This window comes from Bubalus bubalis, chromosome 22 (genome assembly GCF_019923935.1).
Source record: "Bubalus bubalis isolate 160015118507 breed Murrah chromosome 22, NDDB_SH_1, whole genome shotgun sequence".
NCBI classification, from domain to species: Eukaryota; Metazoa; Chordata; class Mammalia; order Artiodactyla; family Bovidae; genus Bubalus; species Bubalus bubalis.
Genome location: NC_059178.1, coordinates 23513035 through 23525127, shown reverse-complemented (window position 1 = coordinate 23525127; position 12093 = coordinate 23513035). Strand labels below are relative to the sequence as shown.

General features: G+C 39.6%; 1 pseudogene; it reads left to right on the top strand.

Annotated features, from left to right (window-relative positions):
• The window catches only part of LOC102389750, a 177166-nt pseudogene that overhangs the window by 50382 nt on the left and 114691 nt on the right, over positions 1 to 12093 (top strand).

Genomic DNA, 12093 nt, shown 5'->3' with positions numbered 1-12093 from the left:
GAGAGAAAACATTTGCTACAAAACAAGAATGCAATAGAAAGCATTATTAGAGTTGTATTTCTAGAAGACAGATTAACATTAAAAGAATTAATCTTGAAAAGCCAAAGAGACCATTCCAGGAATTCCAGCAAGTACAGACAGTGAGAAACATCTTACTGAAGCCAAGTCGTTTTGTAATTACAATAGCTCTGTGTGTTCCTCTAGAGCCATGACTTTGAACACCTGTCCGTCTTCCCCATCAGCCACGAGACATTTCTATCATGCTGTATCCCACATGGCCAGCACTGATCTTTTGCTTTCCCTCCACCAATACCTACAGATCTTCCTATGATCTTTCTTTCATTTGGTCACTATCAACCAGTCACTCAATCCAGAAACTCTGTAGTTAAACTCTTTTCTCCTCTTGATACTCAAAACTAGTCACCAGTCCATAAGATTCTGATTTCTAAGCAGTTTTCAAATTTATTGCTTCTTCTGTTTTCTTGTAGTCCCTGCCTCAGATGAGGTCCTTAGCAACTCTCACGTAGGGAACTGACTGCCAGAGATCCCAATTATGGGGTCTCTCTGCCTCCACAGTCTCTCCCTTCCTCATTATCTGCCACACTGCCACCAAAAATGACCTTTCAAAATGAAAGTATGTATATATCACTGTCCAATCTTAAAATCATTCAGCAATTCCCCATCACATGAGCCTGGGATAGAAGGAGGGTGACCATCTCACCCTGTTTGTTCGGTGTTGACCATTGCTCCAACATCCATTATTTAGTTAGTTTTGGCTGTGCTGGGTCTTCATTGTTGCATGGGCTTTCTCTAGTTGCTGCGAGTAGGGGCTATGCTGTCGTTGCAGTGCTCAGGTTCTCGTTGCGGGGGCTTCTCTTGTTTCAGAGCATGGGCTCTACAGTAGGTGAGCTTCAGTAGTTGCCACTCATGGGCTCAGTAGTTGTAGCTTTTTACAGCACGGGCTCAATAGTTGTGGCACACAGGCTTAGCTGCCTCCTGGCATGTGGGATATTCCTTGACCAGGGATCAAACCTATGTTCCCTGCACTTGCAGGTGGATTCTTACCCACTGGACCACCAGGGAAGTGCCCCAGCATCATTATTAAATAACTCTTTCAAAATCAAAAGTTCCGGGGGAGGAGCCAAGATGGCGGAGGAGTAGGACGGGCAGAACACTTTCTCCCCCACAAATTCATTAAAAGAGCCTCTAAACATCGAGTAAATTCCACAAAACAACTTCTGAATGCCGGCAGAGGACATCAGGCACCCAGAAAAGCAACCCAACTCTTCGAAAGGAGGTAGGAAAAAAGATAAAAGACAAAAAAAGAGACAAAAGAGGGAGGGACGGAGTTCCGTCCCGGGAAGGGAGTCTTAAAAAGAGAGAAGTTTCCAAACACCAGGAAACCTTCTCACTGCCGAATCTGTGCCGAGCTTTGGAAGCACAGAGGGCAACATAACAGGGAGAAAAAAAATAAATAAACAATTAAAAATTGCAGATTGCGAGCCCTACGGTAACTCCCCCAGCGGAGAAGCAGCGCAGACGCCTGCACACGCCGTTAGCAAGCGGGGGCTGGGCAGGGAAGCGCGGCGCGGGCTGCGTCGCTTAGAGTAAGAATCTGGCCCGAATGTCCTGAGTGCTATCTGAGCGAAATAATTTGGGCTAGCAAACCAGACTGTGGGATATCTACCACGCGAAAAGCCAGCCCTAACCTAAGACACCGCCAGGCCCGCGCACGGAACAAAGGACTGAACAGAGATAGCCGGCTGCAGACCTTCCCCCTCCGGTGACAGGCAGCCAGAGCCGGAAGGGGGCAATCACGGCCCCAGGGAGACACTATCTACAAAACTGTAAGCAGGCTTCTTTGCTAACTAAAATTTCTTGGGGGTCTGGACGGTCAACATCTGCCTGAGAAGGTGCACTGGTTTTACACCCGGATAACCGAGTGGCGGGGAGGCGATAAGTCGCAGCATTGGCGCTCGCCAAACACCTCATCACCTGAGCTGCTTGGACCTGGGAAGAGCACAAAACGCAGGCCCAACCGAGTCTGTGCCTCTGAGGACGAACCGAGAGCATGAACCTGAGCGGCTTGGACCTGGGAGGTCAGCCCAGGGCCGCCCTCTGATTGTTCCTGGCGGAACAACCTAGAGCCCAAGCAGTGTGGGCAGGGAGGTTACACGCGCCGTGATCGGGGGCAGACCCAGCGTGGCTGAGGCACTGCGAGCGCACGCCAGTGTTATCTGTTTGCAGCATCCCTCCCTCCCTCCCCACAGCGCAGCTGAACAAGTGAGCCTAAATAAAATTAAAAAAATAGTGTCCTCCACCGTCCCCTTTGTGTCAGGGCGGGAACCAGACACTGAAGAGACCAGCAAACAGAAGAAGCTATAACAGAGGGAAACACCTTGGAAGCTACAGGCCATAGATTAAAACCCTGTGGTTACTACGGATTACATAGGAAGGGGCCTATAGATCTTGAGAAATATAAGTCGGACCAAGGAACTAGCCAAAAATGAACTGAACCCATAATACTCACAACAAAACCAGAGAAAGTCCTAGATATATTTTTACTATTTTTACAATCAATCTTTCTTTCTTTTTTTTTTTTAAAATTTAAGTCCTCTATTGTCCTTTAATTTTCACTTTTATAACCTATCACTTTGCAAAAAAAAAAAAAAGACCCTATTTTTTTTTCTTCTTCAGCAAACTTCATATATATATTTTATAATTTTTTGACCGTGTTTTTTTTTTTTTTTCTTTTTCTTCTTTTCTTTAACATTGTATTTTTGAAATTCCAAACTCTACTTTAGATTTTTAATTTTAGCCTTTTGGTATATGTTATCAATTTTGTACCTATAGTTTTTTTTTTTATAATTTCTGTGACTTTTTTTTTCCTTTTTTTTTCCCCTCTGTTTCTTTCTCCTCTTCTTTTATATAACATCATATATCTGCAATTCCAAACTCTACTCAAGATTATTAATTTATGCTTTTTGGTATTTGATATCAATTTTGTACCTGTATTTTCTTTATAATTTTTGTGACATTGCTTTTGTTGGTTTGTTTGTTTTCTCTCTTTACTTTTCTTCTTTTTTTTAACATTGTATTTTTGAAATTCCAAACTCTACTCTAGATTTTTAATTTTTGCTTTTTGGTATTAGTTATCAATTTTGTACCTGTAGTTTCTTTATAATTTTTGCGACATTGTTTTTGTTGGTTTGTTTGTTTTCTCTTTTTATTTTTCTTCTTCTTTTTTTTTTAACATTGTATTTTTGAAATTCCAAACTCTACTCTAGATTTTTAATTTTTGCTTTTTGGTATTAGTTATCAATTTTGTACCTGTAGTTTCTTTATAATTTTCGCGACCTTGTTTGTTTTTCTTTGTTCATTTTTTCTCTCTTTCTTTTCCTTCTTCTTTTCATTAACATTGTATCTTTTTGAAAATCCAAACTCTACTCTAGATTTTTAATTTTTGCTTTTATGTATTTCTTACCACTTTTGTACCTTTAAGAACCCAATCTTCAGGATTTTTCACTAGGGAGCGAGATTACTGGCTTGACTGCTCTCTCTCCCTTTGGACTCTCCGTTTTCTCCACCAGGTCCCCTGTATCTCCTCCCTAACCCCTCTATACTCTACCCAACTCTGTGAATTTCTGTGTGTTCCAGACGGTGGAGAACACTTAGGGAACTGATTACTGGCTGGATCTGTCTCCCTCCTTTTCATTTCCCCCTTTTATCCTTCTGGCCACCTCTGTCTCCTTCCTCCTTCTTCTCTTCTCTGTATAACTCTGTGAACATCTCTGAGTGGTCCAGTTGTGGAGTGCACATAAGGAAGTGACTACTGGCTAGCCCACTCTCTCCACTATTGATTCCACCTCATCTCAGTTGGGTCACCTCTAACTCCCTCCTCCCTCTTCTCTTCTCCATGTAACGCTGTGAACCTCTCTGAATGGCCCTCACAGTAGAGAAACTTTTCATCTTTAACGTAGATGTTTTATCAAAGGTGCTGTATAGAAGGAGAAGTTTTGAAACTACTGTAAAAATAAGACCAATAACTGGAAGTAGGAGGCTTAAGTCCAAACCCTGACTCCAGGGAACTCCTGACTCCAAGGAACATTAATTGACAGGAGCTCATCAAACGCCTCCATACTGACACTGAAACCAAGCACCACACAAGGGCCAACAAGTTCCAGGGCAAGACATACCAAGCAAATTCTCCAGCAACAAAGGAACACAGCCCTGAGCTCCAAGAATCAGGCTGCCCAAAGTCACCCCAAAACCATAGACATCTCATAACTCATTACTGGACGTTTCATTACACTCCAGAGAGAAGAAATACAGCTCCATCCACCAGAACATCGACACAAGCTTCCCTAACCAGGAAACCTTGACAAGCCACCTGTACAAACCCACACACAGCGAGGAAACGCCACAATAAAGAGAACTCCACAAACTGCAGAATACAGAAAGGACACCCCAAACTCAGCAATTTAAACAAGATGAAGAGACAGAGGAATACCCAGCAGATAAAGGAACAGGATAAATGCCCACCAAACCAAACCAAAGAGGAAGAGATAGGGAATCTACCTGATAAAGAATTCCGAATAATGATAGTGAAATTGATCCAAAATCTTGAAATGAAAATGGAATCACAGATAAATAGCCTGGAGGCAAGGATTGAGAAGATGCAAGAAAGGTTTAACAAGGACTTAGAAGAAATAAAAAAGAGTCAATATATAATGAATAATGCAATAAGTGAAATTAAAAACACTCTGGAGGCAACAAATAGTAGAATAACAGAGGCAGAAGATAGGATTAGTGAATTAGAAGATAGAATGGTAGAAATAAATGAATCAGAGAGGATAAAAGAAAAACGAATTAAAAGAAATGAGGACAATCTCAGAGACCTCCAGGACAATATTAAATGCTACAACATTCGAATCATAGGGGTCCCAGAAGAAGAAGGCAAAAAGAAAGACCATGAGAAAATACTTGAGGAAATAATAGTTGAAAACTTCCCTAAAACGGGGAAGGAAATAATCACCCAAGTCCAAGAAACCCAGAGAGTCCCAAACAGGATAAACCCAAGGCGAAACACCCCAAGACACTTATTAATCAAATTAACAAAGATCAAACACAAAGAACAAATATTAAAAGCAGCAAGGGAAAAACAACAAATAACACACAAGGGAATACCCATAAGGATAACAGCTGATCTTTCAATAGAAACTCTTCAAGCCAGGAGGGAATGGCAAGACATACTTAAAATGATGAAAGAAAATAACCTACAGCCCAGATTATTGTACCCAGCAAGGATCTCATTCAAGTATGAAGGAGAAATCAAAAGCTTTTCAAACAAGCAAAAGCTGAGAGAATTCTGTATCACCAAACCAGCTCTCCAACAAATACTAAAGGATATTCTCTAGACAGGAAACACAAAAATGGTGCATAAATTCGAACCCAAAACAATAAAGTAAATGGCAATGGGATCATACTTATCAGTAATGACCTTAAACGTAAATGGGTTGAATGCCCCAACCAAAAGACAAATACTGGCTGAATGGATACAAAAACAAGATCCCTACATATGTTGTCTACAAGAGACCCACCTCAAAACAGGGGACACATACAGACTGAAAGTGAAGGGCTGGAAAAAGATTTTCCATGCAAATAGGGACCAAAAGAAAGCAGGAGTAGCAATACTCATATCAGATAGAATAGACTTTAAAACAAAGGCTGTGAAAAGAGACAAAGAAGGTCACTACATAATGATCAAAGGATCAATCCAAGAAGAAGATATAACAATTATAAATATATATGCACCCAACACGGGAGCACTGCAGTATGTAAGACAAATGCTAACAAGTATGAAAGGAGAAATTAACAATAACACAATAATAGTGGGAGACTTTAATACCCCACTCACACCTATGGATAGATCAACTAAACAGAAAATTAACAAGGAAACACAAACTTTAAATGATACAATAGACCAGTTAGACCTAATTGATATCTATAGGACATTTCATCCCAGAACAATGAATTTCACCTTTTTCTCAAGCGTACATGGAACCTTCTCCAGGATAGATCACATCCTGGGCCATAAAGCTAGCCTTGGTAAATTCAAAAAAATAGAAATCATTCCAAGCATCCTTTCTGACCACAATGCAGTAAGATTAGATCTCAATTACAGGAGAAAAACTATTAAAAATTCGAACATATGGAGGCTGAACAACACGCTGCTGAATAACCAAAAAATCACAGAAGAAATCAAAATTTGCATAGAAATGAATGAAAATGAAAACACAACAACCCAAAACCTGTGGGACACGGTAAAAGCAGTCCTATGGGGAAAGTTCATAGCAATACAGGCACACCTCAAGAAACAAGAAAAAAGTCAAATAAATAACCTAACTCTACACCTAAAGCAACTAGAAAAGGAAGAAATGAAGAACCCCAGGGTTAGTAGAAGGAAAGAAATCTTAAAAATTAGGGCAGAAATAAATGCAAAAGAAACAAAAGAGATCATAGCAAAAATCAACAAAGCCAAAAGCAGGTTTTTTGAAAAGATAAATAAAATTGACAAACCATTAGCCAGACTCATCAAGAAACAAAGGGAGAAAAATCAAATCAATAAAATTAGAAATGAAAATGGAGAGATCACAACAGACAACACAGAAATACAAAGGATCATAAGAGAGTACTATCAACAATTATATGCCAATAAAATGGACAACGTGGAAGAAATGGACAAATTCTTAGAAAAGTACAACTTTCCAAAACTCGACCAGGAAGAAATAGAAAATCTTAACAGACCCATCACAAGCACGGAAATTGAAACTGTAATCAAAAATCTTCCAGCAAACAAAAGCCCAGGTCCAGACGGCTTCCCAGCTGAATTCTACCAAAAATTTAGAGAAGAGCTAACACCTATCCTGCTCAAACTCTTCCAGAAAATTGCAGAGGATGGTAAACTTCCAAACTCATTCTATGAGGCCACCATCACCCTAATACCAAAACCTGACAAAGATCCCACAAAAAAAGAGAAAACTACAGGCCAATATCACTGATGAACATAGATGCAAAAATCCTTAACAAAATTCTAGCAATCAGAATCCAACAACACATTAAAAAGATCATACACCATGACCAAGTGGGCTTTATCCCAGGGATGCAAGGATTCTTCAATATCTGCAAATCAATCAATGTAATACACCACAGTAACAAATTGAAAAATAAAAACCATATGATTATCTCAATAGACGCAGAGAAAGACTTTGAAAAAATTCAACATCCATTTATGATCAAAACTCTCCAGAAAGCAGGAATAGAAGGAACATACCTCAACATAATAAAAGCTATATATGACAAACCCACAGCAAACATTATCCTCAATGGTGAAAAATTGAAAGCATTTCCTCTAAAGTCAGGAACAAGACAAGGGTGCCCACTTTCACCATTACTATTCAACATAGTTTTGGAAGTTTTGGCCACAGCAATCAGAGCAGAAAAAAGAAATAAAAGGAATCCAAATTGGAAAAGAAGAAGTAAAGCTCTCACTATTTGCAGATGACATGATCCTCTACATAGAAAACCCTAAAGACTCCACCAGAAAATTACTAGAACTAATCAATGACTATAGTAAAGTTGCAGGATATAAAATCAACACCCAGAAATCCCTTGCATTCCTATACACTAATAATGAGAAAACAGAAAGAGAAATTAAGGAAACAATTCCATTCACCATTGCAACAGAAAGAATAAAATACTTAGGAATATATCTACCTAAAGAAACTAAAGACCTATATATAGAAAACTATAAAACACTGGTGAAAGAAATCAAAGAGGTCACTAACAGATGGAGAAATATACCATGTTCATGGATTGGAAGAATCAATATAGTGAAAATGAGTATACTACCCAAAGCAATTTATAGATTCAATGCAATCCCTATCAAGCTACCAACAGTATTCTTCACAGAGCTAGAACAAATACTTTCACAATTTGTATGGAAATACAAAAAACCTCGAATAGCCAAAGCGATCTTGAGAAAGAAGAATGGAACTGGAGGAATCAACCTACCTGACTTCAGGCTCTACTACAAAGCCACAGTCATCAAGACAGTATGGTACTGGCACAAAGACAGAAATATAGATCAATGGAACAAAATAGAAGCCCAGAGATAAATCCACGCACATATGGACACCTTATCTTTGACAAAGGAGGCAAGAATATACAATGGATTAAAGACAATCTCTTTAACAAGTGGTGCTGGGAAATCTGGTCAACCACTTGTAAAAGAATGAAACTAGAACACTTTCTAACACCATACACAAAAATAAACTCAAAATGGATTAAAGATCTCAATGTAAGACCAGAAACTATAAAACTCCTAGAGGAGAACATAGGCAAAACACTCTCTGACATACATCACAGCAGGATCCTCTATGACCCACCTCCCAGAATATTGAAAATAAAAGCAAAAATAAACAAATGGGACCTAATTAACCTTAAAAGCTTCTGCACATCAAAGGAAACTATTAGCAAGGTGAAAAGACAGCCTTCAGAATGGGAGAAGATAATAGCAAATGAAGCAACTGACAACTAATCTCGAGAATATACAAGCAAATCCTACAGCTCAACTCCAGAAAAATAAATGACCCAATCAAAAAATGGGCCAAAGAACTAAATAGACATTTCTCCAAAGAAGACATACAGATGGCTAACAAACACATGGAAAGATGCTCCACATCACTCATTATCAGAGAAATGCAAATCAAAACCACTATGAGGTACCATTTCACACCAGTCAGAATGGCTGCGATCCAAAAGTCTACAAGTAATAAATGCTGGAGAGGGTGTGGAGAAAAGGGAACCCTCTTACACTGTTGGTGGGAATGCAAACTAGTACAGCCACTATGGAGAACAGTGTGGAGATTCCTTAAAAAACTGGAAATAGAACTGCCTTATGATCCAGCAATCCCACTGCTGGGCATACACACTGAGGAAACCAGAAGGGAAAGAGACACATGTACCCCAATGTTCATCGCAGCACTGTTTATAATAGCCAGGACATGGAAGCAACCTAGATGTCCATGGGCAGATGAATGGATAAGAAAGCTGTGGTACATATACACAATGGAGTATTACTCAGCCATTAAAAAGAATACATTTGAATCAGTTCTAATGAGGTGGATGAAACTGGAGCCTATTATACAGAGTGAAGTAAGCCAGAAAGAAAAACACCAATACAGTATACTAATGTATATATATGGAATTTAGAAAGATGGTAACAATAACCCTGTGTACAAGACAGCAAAAGAGACACTGATGTATAGAACAGTCTTATGGACTCTGTGGGAGAGGGAGAGGGTGGGAAGATTTGGGAGAATGGCATTGAAACATGTAAAATATCATATATGAAATGAGTTGCCAGTCCAGGTTCGATGCACGATACTGGATGCTTGGGGCTGGTGCACTGGGACGACCCAGAGGGATGGTATGGGGAGGGAGGAGGGAGGAGGGTTCAGGATAGGGAACACATGTATACCTGTGGCAGATTCATTTTGATGTTTGGCAAAACTAATACAATTATGTAAAGTTTAAAATAAAATTAAAAAAAAATCAAAAGTTCCCCTATTTGAACAATACATGATTAAGCAACTTAAGGATGTTCTTCATGATCTAGGCTCCACCCACTTTTTGGCTATCTGACTAGTGGATTGCTTTTCATCCTAAGTCACTTGTTTCACTATGACTACCTATTCTCTGACAGCTGCTCACTCAAAGTCAGAGCTTCTTCTAACCTTCCCCACGGTCCTGTTATTATACATGGATATCTTGCATACCTTATGATAGGAGGTGGACAGAGACCAACCCAGTTATTTCTGCAACACTAGGACCTAGGAAAGGATCAGACATGCCAGTGCATCTATAGAGACAGATGGAACATTGCTTTGGCAGCAGTTGAAAACACCGTATTTCCCAACATCAAATCAGTCACCAAGATCTATGTACAAAATAAATGATTAAAATATGCTTTACAAACAGCGCCTACATTTTTAAATATTTTAACACTTACAACTAACCTGACATCTAACCTTAGAAGACTAACCTAACCTCAGAAGAAATGGAGTAGCCATCATGGTCAACAAAAGAGTCTGAAATGCAGTACTTGGATGCAGTCTCAAAAATGACAGAATGATCTCTGTTCATTTCCGAGGCAAACCATTCAATATCACAGTAATCCAAGTCTATGCCCCAACCAGTAACGCTGATGAAGCTGAAGGTGAATGGTTCTATGAAGACCTACAAGACCTTTTAGAACTAACACCCAAAAAAGATGTCCTTTTCATTAAAGGGGACTGGAATGCAAAAGTAGGAATTCAAGAAACACCTGGAATAACAGGCAAATTTGGCCTTGGAATATGGAATGAAGCAGGGCAAAGACTAACAGAGTTTTGCCAAGAGAACGCACTGGTCATAGCACAGCATCTTCCAACAACACAAGAGAAGACTGTACACATGGACATCAACAGATGGTCAACACCAAAATCAGACTGATTCTATTCTTTGCAGCCAAAGATGGAGAAGTTCTATAGTCAGCAAAAACAAGACCAGGAGGTGACTGTGGCTCAGATCATGAACTCCTTATTGCCAAATTCAGACTTAAACTGAAGAAAGTAGGGAAAACCACTAGACCATTCAGGTATGATCTAAATCAAATCCCTTATGATTATGCAGTGGAAGTGAGAAATAGATTTAAGGGACTAGATCTGATAGACAGAGTGCCTGATGAACTATGGATGGAGGTTCCTAACATTGTACAGGAGACAGGGATCAAGACCATCCCCATGGAAAAGAAATGCAAAAAAGAAAAATGGCTGTCTGAGGAGGCCTTACAAATAGCTGTGAAAAGAAGAGAAGCGAAAAGGAAAGATACAAGCATCTGAATGCAGAGTTCCAAAGTATAGCAAGAAGAGATAAGAAAGCCCTCCTCAGCGATCAATGCAAAGAAATAGAGGAAAACATCAGAATGGGAAAGACTAGAGATCTCTTCAAGAAAAGTAGAAATACCAAAGGAACATTTCATGCAAAGATGGGCTCGATAAAGGACAGAAATGATATGGACCTAACAGAAGCAGAAGATATTAAGAAGAGGTGGCAATAATACACAGAAGAACTGTACAAAAAAGAGCTTCATGACCCAGATAATCATGATGGTGTGATCACTCACCAAAAGCCAGATATCCTTAAATGTGAAGCCAAGTGGGCCTTAGGAAGCATCACTGTGAACAAAGCTAGTGGAGGGGATGGAATTCCAGTGGAGCTGTTTCAAATCTTAGAAGATGATGCTGTGAAACTGCTGCACTCAATATGCCAGCAAATTTGGAAAACTCAGCAGTGGCCACAGGACTGGAAAAGGTCAGTTTTCATTCCAATGCCAAAGAAAGGCAATGCCAAAGAATGCTCAAACTACCGCACAATTACACTCATCTCACACGCTAGTAAAGTAACACTCAAAATCCTCCAAGCAATTTTGCTTCAGCAATATGTGAACCGTGAACTTATAGATGTTCAAGCTGGTTTTAGAAAAGGCAGAGGAACCAGAGATCAAATTGCCAACATCCGCTAAATCATTGAAAAAGCAAGAGTTCCAGAAAAACATCTATCTCTGCTTTATTGACTATGCCAAAGCTTTGACTATATGGATCACAATACACTGTGGAAAATTCTGACAGAGATGGGAATACCAGACCACCTAATTTGCCTCTTGATAAACCTGTATGCAGGTCAGGAAGCAACAATTAGAACTGGACATGGAACAACAGACTGGTTCCTAATAGGAAAAGAAGTACGTCAAGGCTGTATATTGTCACCCTGCTTATTTAACTTATATGCAGAGTACATCATGAGAAATACTGGGCTGGAAGAAGCACAAGCTGGCATCAAGATTGCCAGGAGAAATATCAATAACCTCAGCTATGCAGATGACACCACCCTTATGGCAGAACGTGAAGAGGAACTAAAAAGCCTCTTGATGAAAGTGAAAGTGGAGAGTGAAAAAGTTGGCTTAAAGCTCAACATTCAGAAAACGAGGAT